General features: G+C 40.2%; 1 long non-coding RNA gene across 1 annotated transcript in view; it reads right to left on the reverse strand.

Moving 5' to 3' along the window:
• Nucleotides 1-4,224: 4,224 nt before the first annotated feature.
• The window catches only part of LOC119024613, a 74,344-nt gene continuing 64,350 nt past the window's right edge, over nt 4,225-14,218 (reverse strand). Inside the window, exon 3 of the long non-coding RNA XR_005076521.1 lies at nt 4,225-4,481. This is a non-coding gene — a long non-coding RNA (uncharacterized LOC119024613). The remainder of the gene's footprint in view (nt 4,482-14,218) is intronic.

Raw genomic sequence — 14,218 nt, forward strand, 5'->3', positions numbered from 1 at the left:
TAATACAAACAGAGTGAACGCAGCAGCTAATCCCCAACCATACTCTGTTTTTCTTTACAGTTTGTTTTGAACTCTCGGTCAAACGTGGTGTGTGAGAAGCTTGTTTGTGTGTTCCATTAAAAGGGTTGCGTCCTCCAGCAGAGGCAAAAAGGTTACAGAACGAAACTGTGATTCTGTGGTTTGGGCTGAGTGGAATCACACAGCACCTTTTGTTGTGCTTTGTAACAAACTGGCTTCATATCGGATGGTTGACCTCAATGGGCTGACCCAAGCAAAGTGTTTCCTGCAACACGGTTGTCATACAGCAGATGCATCACTAACCCGTTTGTTGTCGCCCCGGCTGCACCGCTTTCATACACTTTTGCTTTCCTTTCCTGTTCCAAGCTGACAGAGACTGACTGATTGCGCTGCGCCTTAATTGCGAAAAAGCAGCGGAGCTCTCAAAAAAAAAAAAAGAAAAGAAAAGGGGAACAACAAAGCAGAGCTGAAGTTGAAAAATGGAGCGACACAAAAGCAGAGACGGATGCAACCGTCGTGAATAAATTCATTCATTTTCACTTTCGGTGGAGCTCAAACAACACGAGCGCGAGTGCACATGTGATGGATCAAAACAGATTAGTCAGAGAGGATTGTGGACATTCTCAATTAAAAGCACTGACAATCAAAAGCAGTTTTTTTGTAAATAATAAAACATCAGTATTGATGTGCCTTTATTCCTAATTTGGCACTCATTTACAAGTGAACGTGATTAACTAAATAAATCATTAGAGCGCTCCTCCGGAGAAACTCTGATTTATTTGTTGCACGTTCCAAAACAAAATGCATGAATTTGAGGAAAAGAGTTGAAGAGAAGTTCACTGCCGGTTTAGGAGGACAAAATGGGGGAAAACCCAGACAACTCGATCCATCTTTGAAATGAAACGGTAGTGAAGAGATTCTGGCAAAAGCTTAAATTCTGTCTAAGCTTCTGTTTCTGAGAAGCAGAGGTACAAAGCTTGTCTACGCAGCTCATTGTAATACAGGGTGAATGCCTATTAAAGTGAACCATTTCTTCACATAAATCTCTGTGATACCACTCCTGAGTTACTAAAAGCAGCTGCTAGGTTTTGCACTTAGTTATTTCCAGTCAAAGTGTTTTTTGATGCCTAAAATCTGCATACTGGGGCATTTAACTGTTTACATTTCCATCCACTCCGCCTCATTAAAGCATCCGCTGAATCAACCGGATTGGCTACTAATAGATATTCTGGCAAAATGTCCATTTTAGCCAACGTTATGTTTATTGATGCTAAACCGAATCAAAAGCAAAGCTGCGCCATGAATTATTGATAAAGCCGCGTTGAAATGGATGCGTTCACGATGCCAAAGTGATCGTTAAGCGCTTTGATTTTAAGTTTTCATCAGCAGGCTGGAGCGTTTAGTAACCGGCGCTAGCTAAATGCTAACAGCTATCAGAAAGTCCTGACCGAGCCCTTTTGCTTTTTGATTTAAATGCAAAATGCTGTGCTGTGTTTTGTTCATTTACTAAATGGAAAAAAAAAAAAAAAAAAAACATATTTTGTACGCCATCACGTTGAATTTACTTCAAAAGCCGATGCAAATGGCCGCTGTTTTGAATACATTTTTGCATTTCTGCTGGCATCACCGTTCTCGGGGCAGTCTGCTGTTTGTTTACGATGCAGTTGGAGGGAGAGAGGGCTTTGGAAACCCCAGGCTCTTTAGATTGAAGGACTCCAGCTGAGTGGAAGAAGTTGCAAACAGCAGGAGTCAATTTCATGTCTAAGCAGGGCCTCTTCCCGTGGATATAAGGCACTTTTAGAATGCTCTAAACTCTGCTGGTGTGATTCTCTCCACTACGAGAGCTTATCCTTTTTTTTTTTTCTTTTTTCTTTTTTTCTTAAAAAAGCACAATGATCAAACAGTGAGCCGTGGTGGATGCTTATTCAGAATCAGGTGAAACAACTTTTTTTTTTTCTTTCAGTGGATCTATCATTTCGAGGAAACTGAGAGGTAAAACTTCCATCCAAATATTTATGAGGACGGAGAGGAGCTTCACGATTTCTTTCGATGTTAGAATAATAACTGCCAAGCCGGAGGTTTCGTATTGACATCACCGTTAGCAAAGTAGGGCTGTGCATTAATCTAAGAGCAGGAAGTTCACATTCTCCTCAGTCGGCTACGCTAGAGATGTTCTGGACCTTAATGCATGTGTCTTTGTACCTGTAAATGTACTACTACATTCCTGTTGAGTTCATGGCTGACAGAACATACTTGAAAGATATATTTAGATGTGTTTCCCCAGCAGCCCAGTTTACTACAGTTTAGCACCATATACCGCAGAGGTCGTGATTACTGTATGGCAGGGTGCTCTATTTCACACTTACAGTATGAGACAGTAATTATCAACACATCTAAGTGGTGCCGAAGGTGTCGTGTGAAGATGAGAGGACGACTACGCCTGCTACAGCTTTGTGTGAAACTAAGTGCATACAGTGAGGGAGAGATGGAAGGCAAACATTTAAGTTTAATCAGGACGGCTGTTTTCTACGACAGTGGTCTCGACGTAGGTCTTCAACCCCAAGGTGGTCGCGAGATCATTTCCAGGGGTCGTCAAATGATTTTGAGGGAAAAAAAATAAAACATGTTTTGAACTAAGGGTGGGGGGTAGTTTTTATCTTACATTGCCAATTTGTATAATTAGCTCTACAAATGTATGTAAAATGATTCTAAACGCCCGTCCCCGTCTGGTCCAAAGTAAATTGAACGCTGTTGTTGAACCATTTGGACTACAGGCATTAGTTTGGGCTCTTTTTAAAGGTTCCAGGCTGCCAACTCTGTAAGTGCTTTTGCCATTAATCTAAAGGAGTTTCAAACACATTGAATTATATATTTGTTTTTCTTGCCTGCTTTTTAATGCAAAAAAATTAAGCCTGCAGATGAACTGTAACCATCCATATTAGCTGGATCTATGAGGTCATATTTGTTGACAATATAACTGAAAATGAACACTTCATACACATCTTTCCCAGGGAATATCCAGGCAGCAGCTGGCAAGAAAATGATATGTGGTGACCTCAAAATGTGCCTGCTTGAGTGTAACAGATTTTTTTTCCCCATTAACACTAACTTTATGCATGTAGAATCATCAAAAATAAGTGCGTAGGTGGAAAACCAGCCTGTACGAGCGGCAAAACACATGAAACTACATAAGCTTGCATAATTTCAAGCCTTAGAAAACTGATATATGAACTATATATTTGAAATCTCATGGGTTACATACATAATGCTTCAGTCATCCAATGACAGCCATCTAAGTATCTCAGGAGAGAGTGGGTTCTAGAGTGGACATATAAGCTCATACCTGGTCATACTAAGTGTTAATTAATTGGCTCAGGATCTGAGGTGTAGAGGGATAATAGTGGCTGTGAAATGAGAGTCTTTTGACAGACAAAAACAAAGGCTCGACATGACGTGAACCTTTGCTCGTAGTATCACCAGGGTCTCTACATGTAGCTCAACTGAACCACATACACTTTACCCAGACGTGTTGATCCCCGAGTACGTCTGGGCTGCCATGACGACGGCTAGAGGAGGAAGCTACTGCTAACATGAGCTGTTCAAAAACCTTTTTTTTTTGTAAACTCTGTGCACACAAACAATGTTCTCAATGCTCGTGTTTATGTGTAGAGACCCTGGTGATACTACGAGCAAAGTTTCATGTTGTGTCGAGCCTTCTTAGTGTTTTAAAAATAGCAATTCTGACGCTAGCTTAAAAGTGCCCCATGCACTCCCATTGAAAATGAGTTTGAGCCGAAAACGAAAATACGGTAAATCTTAAAAGTGGCTCTTTCGTTGTAATTATGCTTTTACATGAAGGTTTGACTCATATACATTCACAAAAATAGCCTAAGTTGCAATTTTCGAGATTTTCACTTTATGTGTCTATACTTTCTCATTAATAACCATTCTTTTTATTAATCCAAGTGGCGGTTTACCCGTATTATCACCAGCGTCAAAAGCAGCGTACCCTAGATTTATCTTTCAGCAGCCAATATTGATTTCAGACAGCAATCTCGGTCACCAGTCGGGAGCGCTTTGAGAAAGTGTTTGGGGTTTGAGAGAAAGACAAAAGAAAAAAAAAAAAGAAAACGCTGCTCATGTCTTCACAATAGAGACAAAATCCCATTATTGCACAGAGTAAGTTCATATTTTATAGGTCACACAATAGTTTGAAATGCTTTTAATGAATATATTTTCTGCCATTTTCCAAAAAAGGCACATATCGGCAAACTTAAATCCAATAAAGACTTCACCTTGAAACACCTCTCAGTAGAATAGACCATAACTCAACTTCAAACAAAGTTGTGTGAACAGTTTTTCTCATACAGTTTTAACAAAAAATTGAAACACTGAAGTGATGATTCAATCCAGAGCTGACTTCAGACTGCAGACTTGGTTTTGACAGATGGCAGATGTACAACCTACGGTGGACAAAGTCAGAACAAATGTTAACAAAGGTGATGTGATTCAAATCCGAACAAATGTCAGACAGAGAGCTTATTGAAAAATTGGAAGTGTGGTCCCCCTTTGTACTGGAGGTTTGGCCTCTTCTGAAGATATCCTCGTATATTTATTCCAGCAAAGGAATTACTTTGTTCAAAGGTGAGACTGGGAAGGATTCAAAACTGACAGGCGGACTCTAAAGCTCCAGCAGTCAGCTGTGCAGCACTGAAGCCACCGGAAATAGAAGCCAAGGACAGGCAGTCTGATGGGGCAGCGTGAAGTGCAGGGGCAAGAAATGACCCCCGTCTGAAGCAGGACATCTTTAGCAGTGGCGAAAACGTTTAAACAGGAGAAGTTAACTGAGACAGTAGAGAGAGGGATCCTCAGATGGAGACATTAGTGACAGAGTCATTAGTCAACACATGGCGGGGAGTGATTTTATTCAAACACCCATAATTAACTAATTTATAGCCATACGCATTTCCAAGTTTATTATGATTGTATTAAAAAGGAAAATCCGACCATGGCTAGACGGAGAAAGACCCTTAAAACGGATTTCAGTGACTGTGAAATTAAAACCATAGTGGAATGAACCTGAAATAAGAAAAACACTGTGATATTGTTTGGAGGCCTGAGCAGTGGCATTTCAAACGGCGAGAAAAACCGATGAGTGGCAGAGGGTCGCTGACTCGGTTAATCGTGTGGGCAGCCGGCAGCCCGCGATGGAAGAAATCAAGAAAAGTGATCCGACTTTAAAAAGCTCCACAGTCGAAAGGTTTACGACGGCATGTCTTTATTTGTTCTTCTGCTTGTGCTCTATTGAACATTTGCATCATATTAAGATGAACTCTGAACTTGACCGATGTCTTGTTACTCACTTCGGATTAGAGCAGCAGAAGTATTAACTTAACCTGTGTATTGATTCATTACATGCCATTTCTCTCACAACCCCGGCATGTCAAATGCGAGTAATCCACATTCAAGTTTGCCTCTGTGATTTTGCAAATTAAAATAATGTGCTCGTTGTAAGTAGCCCTTCAACATAACCCCTCCAGAAAAGGTCACGTTCTCATTGATTGTTCACACACACACACACACACACACACACACACACACGACGAAGGTCAGCAGTAAATCCGCCAGATGCAATGCAGCAGCAGGAAACTGTGCATTTTAAAAGAGCAGTCTGATGTAGAAATAGCTACATTCTTCACCTCACAACACGGAGAAGACCTTTGCTCATACGTGCTCACAAAGAAAGTTTGCGTTTGCTGAAAACAAAGTGAGGTCAGTGACCTGCGGGATGTGCTGAGGAATACGCTGACCCACCAGTGAACTGACAGTCCTGTAAGACTGCAAGCTCAGGGCCCTAATTTTCAGTCTGCGGCACTTAAATGACTAATGGTCTCAGTTAAAAGGCTAACATGATGGGCTGTATTTCAATAGGAACATAACTCAAACCCTTTAAAAAAAATGTTATCCAATTAAAAAGAAATGGGCTAAATATCACACGCAGAGCTTAAAAAAAAGAAATGTTAATTTATGAGTCTAGATAACAAACAGCATATTCTGTCGTGCATGTATTCATAAAATATAAAATACGAGGCAAATCTAATTCCAAGATAAAAACACGTAAACTTCAAAAAAATAATTCCAACCGAGTGCAACCGAGATCGGACCGGGTCAGCGAGCAGTTGCAGAAAAACAAAACATTTTGCAGTGCGGGACTTTCGAGACCGCAATTAATTTGCAATAAAAGCCAAACTCCAAACGTGCACATTCATTATTCTAATTTAAAAAGACAGACAGAAAGCAAAAGGAACCCATAGCTCTGTAATCACGTCTGCAGAGATGTAAAAGACATTCTTACTTGAGAAAAAGTTTTTGTTGTTTTTTTTCCCCCCCTCTCGGCACATCAAAGTCATAAAGAGTCGATGCTTTTTAGCCTCCCCTCACTGCAGCCTTCTGGTGTCATTATTTTCCTACGACACACAGAGTTTTTCAGTATACAACACACTTTTACTGGCAAAGTGCCGAAACCCCTTAAATAGGGAAATAGAGATCACAGGAGAAGAAGATGGTGGTCTAAACCCCCCCGCTGTGCTTTCTTGTTAACTCCAGGCCAGAGATGAAATCTAAAAAATCTGCAGTTTAATAGAAGCCAACACACAAGGGGGACAGTGCTCTCCAATATGGCGCTATAAGATCAAAATGAGGTCTTGTTACAACTTCATGATTACCAATTCAGCAGGCCTGAAGATATACTTTAGCTTTCTGTTGATTCAGCATTACTGTGTGGGGCCAGCTTATCAAAGTCTTCCTGTGGGCATCCAGACCTGACAAGCAAATCCAGGGGGTCGGTGCCGACTGCGGATGAAATTCCGATAGATAAACATCAGGGGTGTGCTGGTGGTACACAAATTCTACAGTTTGATATGTTCTGTGTTTTTTTTTGGGGGGGGGGCTCATTTTCAGCACATCAAGGAAAAGCAAAGCAAATGCAGATGACAGCATTTCTGTCACTTCATGAAAATCCAAAAAATGACTATACTTCCTACAGAATATATTATACAGGGCAAACACGACATAATGGCTGAAATATGTGCTCACTATATGCATGCTGTATACTTTTATCCAATATGCACGCACTCCTATGGCTGCTGTTACTGCTTTGGCATGGCTTGAATCTGTAATCTGACTTGAACGTTATGTTTATGTTTGTCTGCGTAGACATACCTTGATTGAATTCGTCTGTGTACTGATGTGTACTTATCTGTGTAATTATTATATATTGAACACATTTAAAAAACAACATCCACAGTGTTCCTCAGTGTCGTACTGGAACTGTAGCAAACAAGTCTTGAGTGTCTGACCATAACCCTGACCTAACCGTACCTTGTACCCGTACCCGTAACTTGTTGGAACATGCTGGAACACATCTCGTATTACGAGAACGTGCTGTGCATGTACAGAAAATGATGAAAAGTGTATCGTGTATGTGGGTGGATTATAAATTTGCGTTCCATTGCCTCTGGCCAGCGTCAACATGGAATTGAGCATTTCTTTTAAAACGTGGGGAAATACTTCATCTTAGTCTCTTGTGTTTATTGTAGCGTGGGTGCACCCTAGAAGATTTTCCAGTTTCTAATAGGCTCGACCCCCAAGTTTGCCATAACTCTAAGATTAACCACATTAGAGTTGCCGTGCTCTAGACCAGTGGTTGTCAAAGTGGCGTCTTGGGACCCCCAGGCATCTTTGAGGTGGTTAAAGGTTGTCCGCAGCAAAAATGGGAATATTAATAATATATATATTATAATTACCTTCATCTATAAGTAACACAATGACAGAATGTATGACTAGTTTAGTCATGGGTTTCATACACTTTGAGGAAAAACACATTTAAAAGCTAAGTTCTTGTCAGATGGGGGACCCAGGGACCAAGATTTGTGGGTCCATGGTGTGTTTCCTGTCCTTGACATGAAAGAAAAAACCCTTGGTGGAGGATTTTAGAAAGGTCTGTAAAATCTTTTAATATGCACGTTCTTGTTTGAATAACATCAGTGATTCTTCCACAACACTTAAGCTGGACTGTTAAGCTAACCAGTGAAAAACACTTCCAGTTACACTGCTATCAAACACATGTTGTCCTTGATTTTCCAACCTTCACGTTTAATTCAAGCCATTATCTAATGCCTACAGAGGACTGCATCTCTCTTTACTCTCATTCATTAAATCATGATTGCTTTGTATTACCACACTGGAGGTCTGAGGGAATGAAATATCCAAGATGACATGGAGATTTCCCCGGCATCTGTTTCTCTTTGCTCTCTGTCAGCCATGAGGGCTCTTGTGCCAAGGTCTTCCACTCCTCCTATCTCCATGGCTTTAGGCCTGAGAACTCATAACAGTCTCACCAAAGCTCACCCACATGGCCAGGGTCATGCACACAGTGGCATGCCTCAGTGACAGATGGAGCTTGCAGAGAGAGAGAGAAAGATGCCCTGATTTGATACAGTATACGGGCCTGATGCAAGCTGTGCCGTGGTCCCTTGATGTGAATGAAAAGCAGCAAATGTGTTCTCCTGCTTTTTTCGTTGCTTATGAGTGAGGGTTCGGAGGTTACAGGTGGAAGAGAAACCTATCACTCCGACTCACTTCTGTTCCCCAGGGATGTGAGGAGGTGCCATGCGGCTGGTTGTTGCTTAAAATGGCCTCTACTGCCTCTTTTTTAATGCCCTACTGTAATGCGCTTCAGGCCAGTATCAGTCAGAGCAGCCTACCTCCAGTGGATGCAACACGCTGCTACCCAAAATTTAACAGGCGCTATGACATATGAACACATTAGCGCTGTGCTAGCAAACTCTGGCTGCCCCTTATGTTCCATATTGATTTCAGAAGTGTAATGATCACTTTTAAAGCTTCAAATGGCCTTTTTCCAAATTATATACAAGATAAACTGACTTGTCCTATTGACATCATTAGTGTCTTAAATCCCTTCCTAAATGTTTCCTTTTATATGAAAGTGTTAATGAATATTTTATGTGTTGCTGCATTGTCTGTTCTGAAATGCAGCAAACAATGTCATGTAAAGTGCTATATATCTGCAGTTTATTAGTCTGCATGTTATAAGTTTACTTTACGTGAACTATTAAGCCACTTTGCTGCTGCTGAGCAGAAAATTGCATTTTTGACTTCTAAGTTTACAAAGTTCAGCTTTTGCACACCTTAAGGTTGCCGGGTGCGTAGGAGAAGACCGAAGGCCGACAAAATCAGGAAGAAGACTTCCGCTCACTGTCCACATCACGCAATTATGTTTATTGATGACTTTTTGATACTTAGACCTTCATCAAGTTATCGTACAAGACAATGAGGGGGGTTGTCTTGAGTAGGGTTGTGGATGGCCCAATCAGGACATCCCTCAAAATCTCATCAAACATACCTGGACCAACAAATCCACGGCACTGAATATAAACATTTCTTTTAAAAGATCATAACAGGAAGTTTATATATCATCGATGTGCATATATACACAATGGAAACAGTATAAGAGTATGAATACAACAGTATGTTTTAGCTGAATGTTTCTTCACACTTCAAGAAATTATCAAAAAAATGCCACTGTGGGAACTGGCAAAAAAAAAAACAGGTAAATCTCAGGACGTCAAATTAAGAAGTAAGTCATCCAGACCACTTGGAAGCATGGTCTAATATTTCAAAAGGGTACACACTATGATCATCCTTGTGCAGAATTGACAGACCTGACTCTGACTTTTAATTTTGACATTTTGCTCAAAATATACACCAAGAGAGTGAAAAATGAACATCTGCTTCTATGCTGATGACGCAATATTCAGTATTTCAAAAATATCAGCGTGAACTCATCCTCAACTCTGCCACTGAACCAAAAAGGCAGGACTAATAAAACAATACTGAGCACTCTTTGGAGATAAACAAGTTAATGATGATTTAAATTAGCCTCCAACGTAAATGACATATTGATATAAAGCGATAGGCTTTATATCAATATGTCATTTAGGTGCGTTTGTGTGGCCTAGATGACTCGCTTTCAGCATCCGTCCACCTGTTTCTGTTGATATGAATTATTGCAAAAAACAAAAAATCTAAACACCATCAGAACAAATGTCTAGTTCACATTTTTTTTTGTTCACTTATAATTTGTAAACACACATTGTTATGATACAGTCCTTGGTTTGGGTTAATGAGCAACATGTCAACAAACCGCAGGGGCAGCCATGCACAGGCTAGGGCGCAAAGCACAGATTGGGTCAACCAATTAGTCCATCTGAAGAAAATTAATTAGCATAGCGCTCTTTATATTCAAATCATGCACAGCAACACAAGCCCAAGTCTAATGGCTTGGTTAGTGTATTTTTCACTATTTTCTGACATTTTACAAACTCAGTGACTCATTGATTGATAAAGAAAATATTTAGCAGATGATAATAATCATTTGTTGCAGTCTCAAGTAAAAAAAAACTCCACATTTATTTGTATATACAATTTCCAGCACTGTCATTAAAAATCATAAATGCAGCAACTGAAACCACCAAACATTAAAGTTATATTTTGGATAATAAAACAGGCATCAGTGTAACTTAGAATATAAAAAGATAAAACAGGTACGGGCAAAGCTTTTGATTTACTGTCACATTATGCATTTTATTAAACCTGCTTTGATTTTAATACACCTGCAAAAGTTTATTTTCCTTTCAACCTGATCCTCCATCTGGTGGACGAGATGAAAAGACAATGCTGCCTTCATTTGCATAAAAGCCTCAATGAGTCAGCTGCACGATTGGAAACAGCTGCACCTGCTGAGTAATAATATGGGCTTTTTACTTCAACCGGGACCGTATGTATTGTCTGCATTGCTTTGTTTTAGCATTATTGGCTTTCTTTTTTGTTTTTTTTGGACGGCCTTGATGAACAGACCAAAGAAATGCTTTCCACACTGTGATTGGTTTAATTCATTGTTTAAAATCAACTGTATTCTTTGATCCATTGTGGGGAGGATTCACTTTTGTTAAGTAACAATGAATGAAGCAGTGATTCGAAATAATGTCTCCACGATTTAAAGTTCAGTATATCCTGTTGAGATTAGATGATCCAGTGGGACGTGATGAGGAAAAGATTTGGACATCTGAACATTAGATAATCCTGCGTAATAAATGCTGTGTTGGTACAAGGTCATGGAAAAAGAAACAACAGTTCTGTAAGCCAGTCTTAATATTCAAACGCAAGTTGAAGGGTGCAGACGATAAACTGCTCAATTTTTTTTACAATTTTTTTTTTAGGGCCTGAAGTCCCTTGAGCATGAAAGAGTGAGCAAAGTTCTACGGGAGTCGGAAAAAAAAAAAAAATCTGAACATCAAACAAAATCCAGAAACTTCTTGAACTTCAGTGAAAATTCAAGTATCTTTACAAGCCTGTGATCTTCATTTGAATTTGTGCGATATCATTCTTACTGCCAAATCATTTAAATTACACTGTGTGCCCCCCCAAGAATCGCCGCACACACACACACACACACACACACACACACGCCTCCCTTCAGCATCTTGTTTTGCTGCTGCTCTTTGATCTTATAAGCAACTCAAATTCTCTCACTTATTCTTTTATTCAGGGGAATACTGAGATGGATCATTTCTGTATACAAAAAGGGTTCGTGTTAGGCATTATTGGTGCATCATTATTCTGCCAGTATCGCTAACATTCTGCAAACACGTACCGCTTCTTCTATTACGTTTGTAAAATGCACCTTTTAGTGAGAAAGGCTGATATGACCTGCCACATGGAAAGGAAAAAAAGCCTCCTTGTGAAGGTGCCATGATGAAAGCTTTACAATCTGTTCATTAATGCCTTGTTAAAAATGAATGCGGGATCTAAAGCGACAAAGAACCCCAGAATTATTATCGTTTATAATGTCCACGACTTTATGCGAGGACTTCCAGATGAGTTCCTCAGAGCTCTGCGGTTCAGTTTTCCACTGTGGCACTTTCATATTCATTGTATGCGTTGTTTGTTTTTCCTCAAGGGGGGGGCAAAATGTCAAGTCGTGTTTTACAGCACTGAGAACAAGAACATGGAGACGAGTGAGGAGTCAAATAAGTCAGTGAGTTTAAGTTTATTTTTTTACACAGCATTAATAAACAGATGGTGAATTGATCATTATTAAAATTCTGCAGTTTGAAAGCTGATGCAGTGTGAGAACAGCATCTACGTCTACATGCAAACACCTGATAATCGGTGCAACAGCCTGAAGAAACTGATCTGAACCGGCCTGATCTGGAGGAATTTTCGATCAGATCTAGAGGGGTGTTGTACTATTTTGATATTCCGATCAATAGGAAATTATTAACCATGTGAACGCTTATTCTGATTGTTTCTCCCTAGTTGGAATAAATGTGTTCTTCTGTGCATGCTCGTCCCATGTGGGGGTAACATCACAGGTGATACTAGTTGCTGTGTCGTAGGAAACTACACGTATGTCAGTTCCTTGAAGATATTTCATCTCTCATCCTAGAGGCTTCTTCAGTTCCAGCTAACTAGAGGGGAGTTGCTGGGTTTTAAACTCTGTGTGGGAGACTCAGTCCTCACAGAGTCATTAAGGACAGGTGTGTGCTCTGAGTTTTCAGAGTTGTTAGGGCCACTCATGGGTCGTTGACCCAAACACCTTCGTGTGGGTTGCTAGGGCTTGAAAGAGGTGTCGGAGGTTAGTTTTTTTTTTAGATGGTTGAAAGGCTTGAAACAACGAGTGGTTCAAACAAGCTTTTGAAAAGCTGAACAAAGCCAAAATCTACCGAACCACTGACCAACTCAGGAACCGTTTGTTTGGAGAAGTTTGAGGCAGGTTTACGAGGCTAAAAGACAAAACAACAGGAGCGGTTCTGATCCAGACAGATTTATAGATGATCTAAATGGAGAGTGAAGATGGTTTGGGGATAACACTTCTGATGCTCCTTCCTATTCAAGAGGACAGCAGCGATACTGGTTTTAAGTTCAATCTTGACAGCATCTTCAATAAACATTAACGTGAAAAGTGTTTTGACAGATGCATTAAATGTATGAATGACCTGAATATTCTCAATACAGTTGGAAAAAAAAATCTTCTTCTGGTGTGTTTCCAGCAGGTTAGATGCTTCACAGCAGACAGAACCACTTTACGTAGGTCAAAAGAGTTACATTCTGATTAAATACTCGGGGAATGTAAACACAAGTCTTTACTGGATCACCTTTTTTGTGTCCCTGTAAACGGTAAAGTTGGAATCTCATGTCAGAATGACATCAGTCAGACTGAAGAAATATTGTCCGTGGCTGTGAGAGCATCTGATGAGGTGCACAGTTCTCTGCTTTAGGTGATTGTGCTATAATGTACACATTGCAGGTCACACAGAGAATAAATCGATATTTACAGCAACGGTCTTAAAGCTACTTGATAACAATATGTGCTCAGAAAATATACATTGATGTTAAAAACCATCTGCAAGTAGGTAGATTTGACAAAATAGGGCAGAAAGTAGAGTATATACATTAAATAAAGAGATTTAAACTATATTTAAGTGCTTACTCTTCATCTCAAGTGAGCTGTTTACTTCCTTTTAGTGCCTCTTGAGATAATGGCACAGTGACCTGAGTGAACATTAAAAGAAATAAAAAGGCCAGGTGGTGTAGTAACCTGAGGTCTGCAGGGACACGGTCATTTGATGCTTTATGTGTTTCTCTTAGTTAAAACACCATGTTTCAGCCGGAGGGAGTTCAACACTCTTCTCTGTACATCTCTCCTGCATGACTGAATGGAAATAAAAAGATCTGGACACTGGAGTTTCCTAGATTGGATGCAACAGCTGCTGAATGCTGAGACTCCAGCTGAACAGCGCGGGGAGGAAAAAAAGCAAGTCGATGATGGATGATATTGATACTCGCAAAAACATCCTCACCTCACACTGTCTTCACTGAACGGTTTTCATCTCTGCAAAATACAGTATTTCTGTCTTCGGAAACCTCTGTCTTTTCATCTCTAGTCTAGTTATCTGGTCAGAGAGGAAAGCATTTAGAGTCCGCCCGTCTACTCTTGACCAAACCATCGGAATGATAAAGTGGCCTGACAGCCGCTGAATGGGCCGGGATACACACCATCTTGCAGTCCTGCAATCTTCATTGCCAGAGGTTGGTGAATGGGCAATAAAAAAGGGAA

This window comes from Acanthopagrus latus, chromosome 8 (assembly GCF_904848185.1).
Source record: "Acanthopagrus latus isolate v.2019 chromosome 8, fAcaLat1.1, whole genome shotgun sequence".
Lineage (NCBI taxonomy): Eukaryota > Metazoa > Chordata > Actinopteri > Spariformes > Sparidae > Acanthopagrus > Acanthopagrus latus.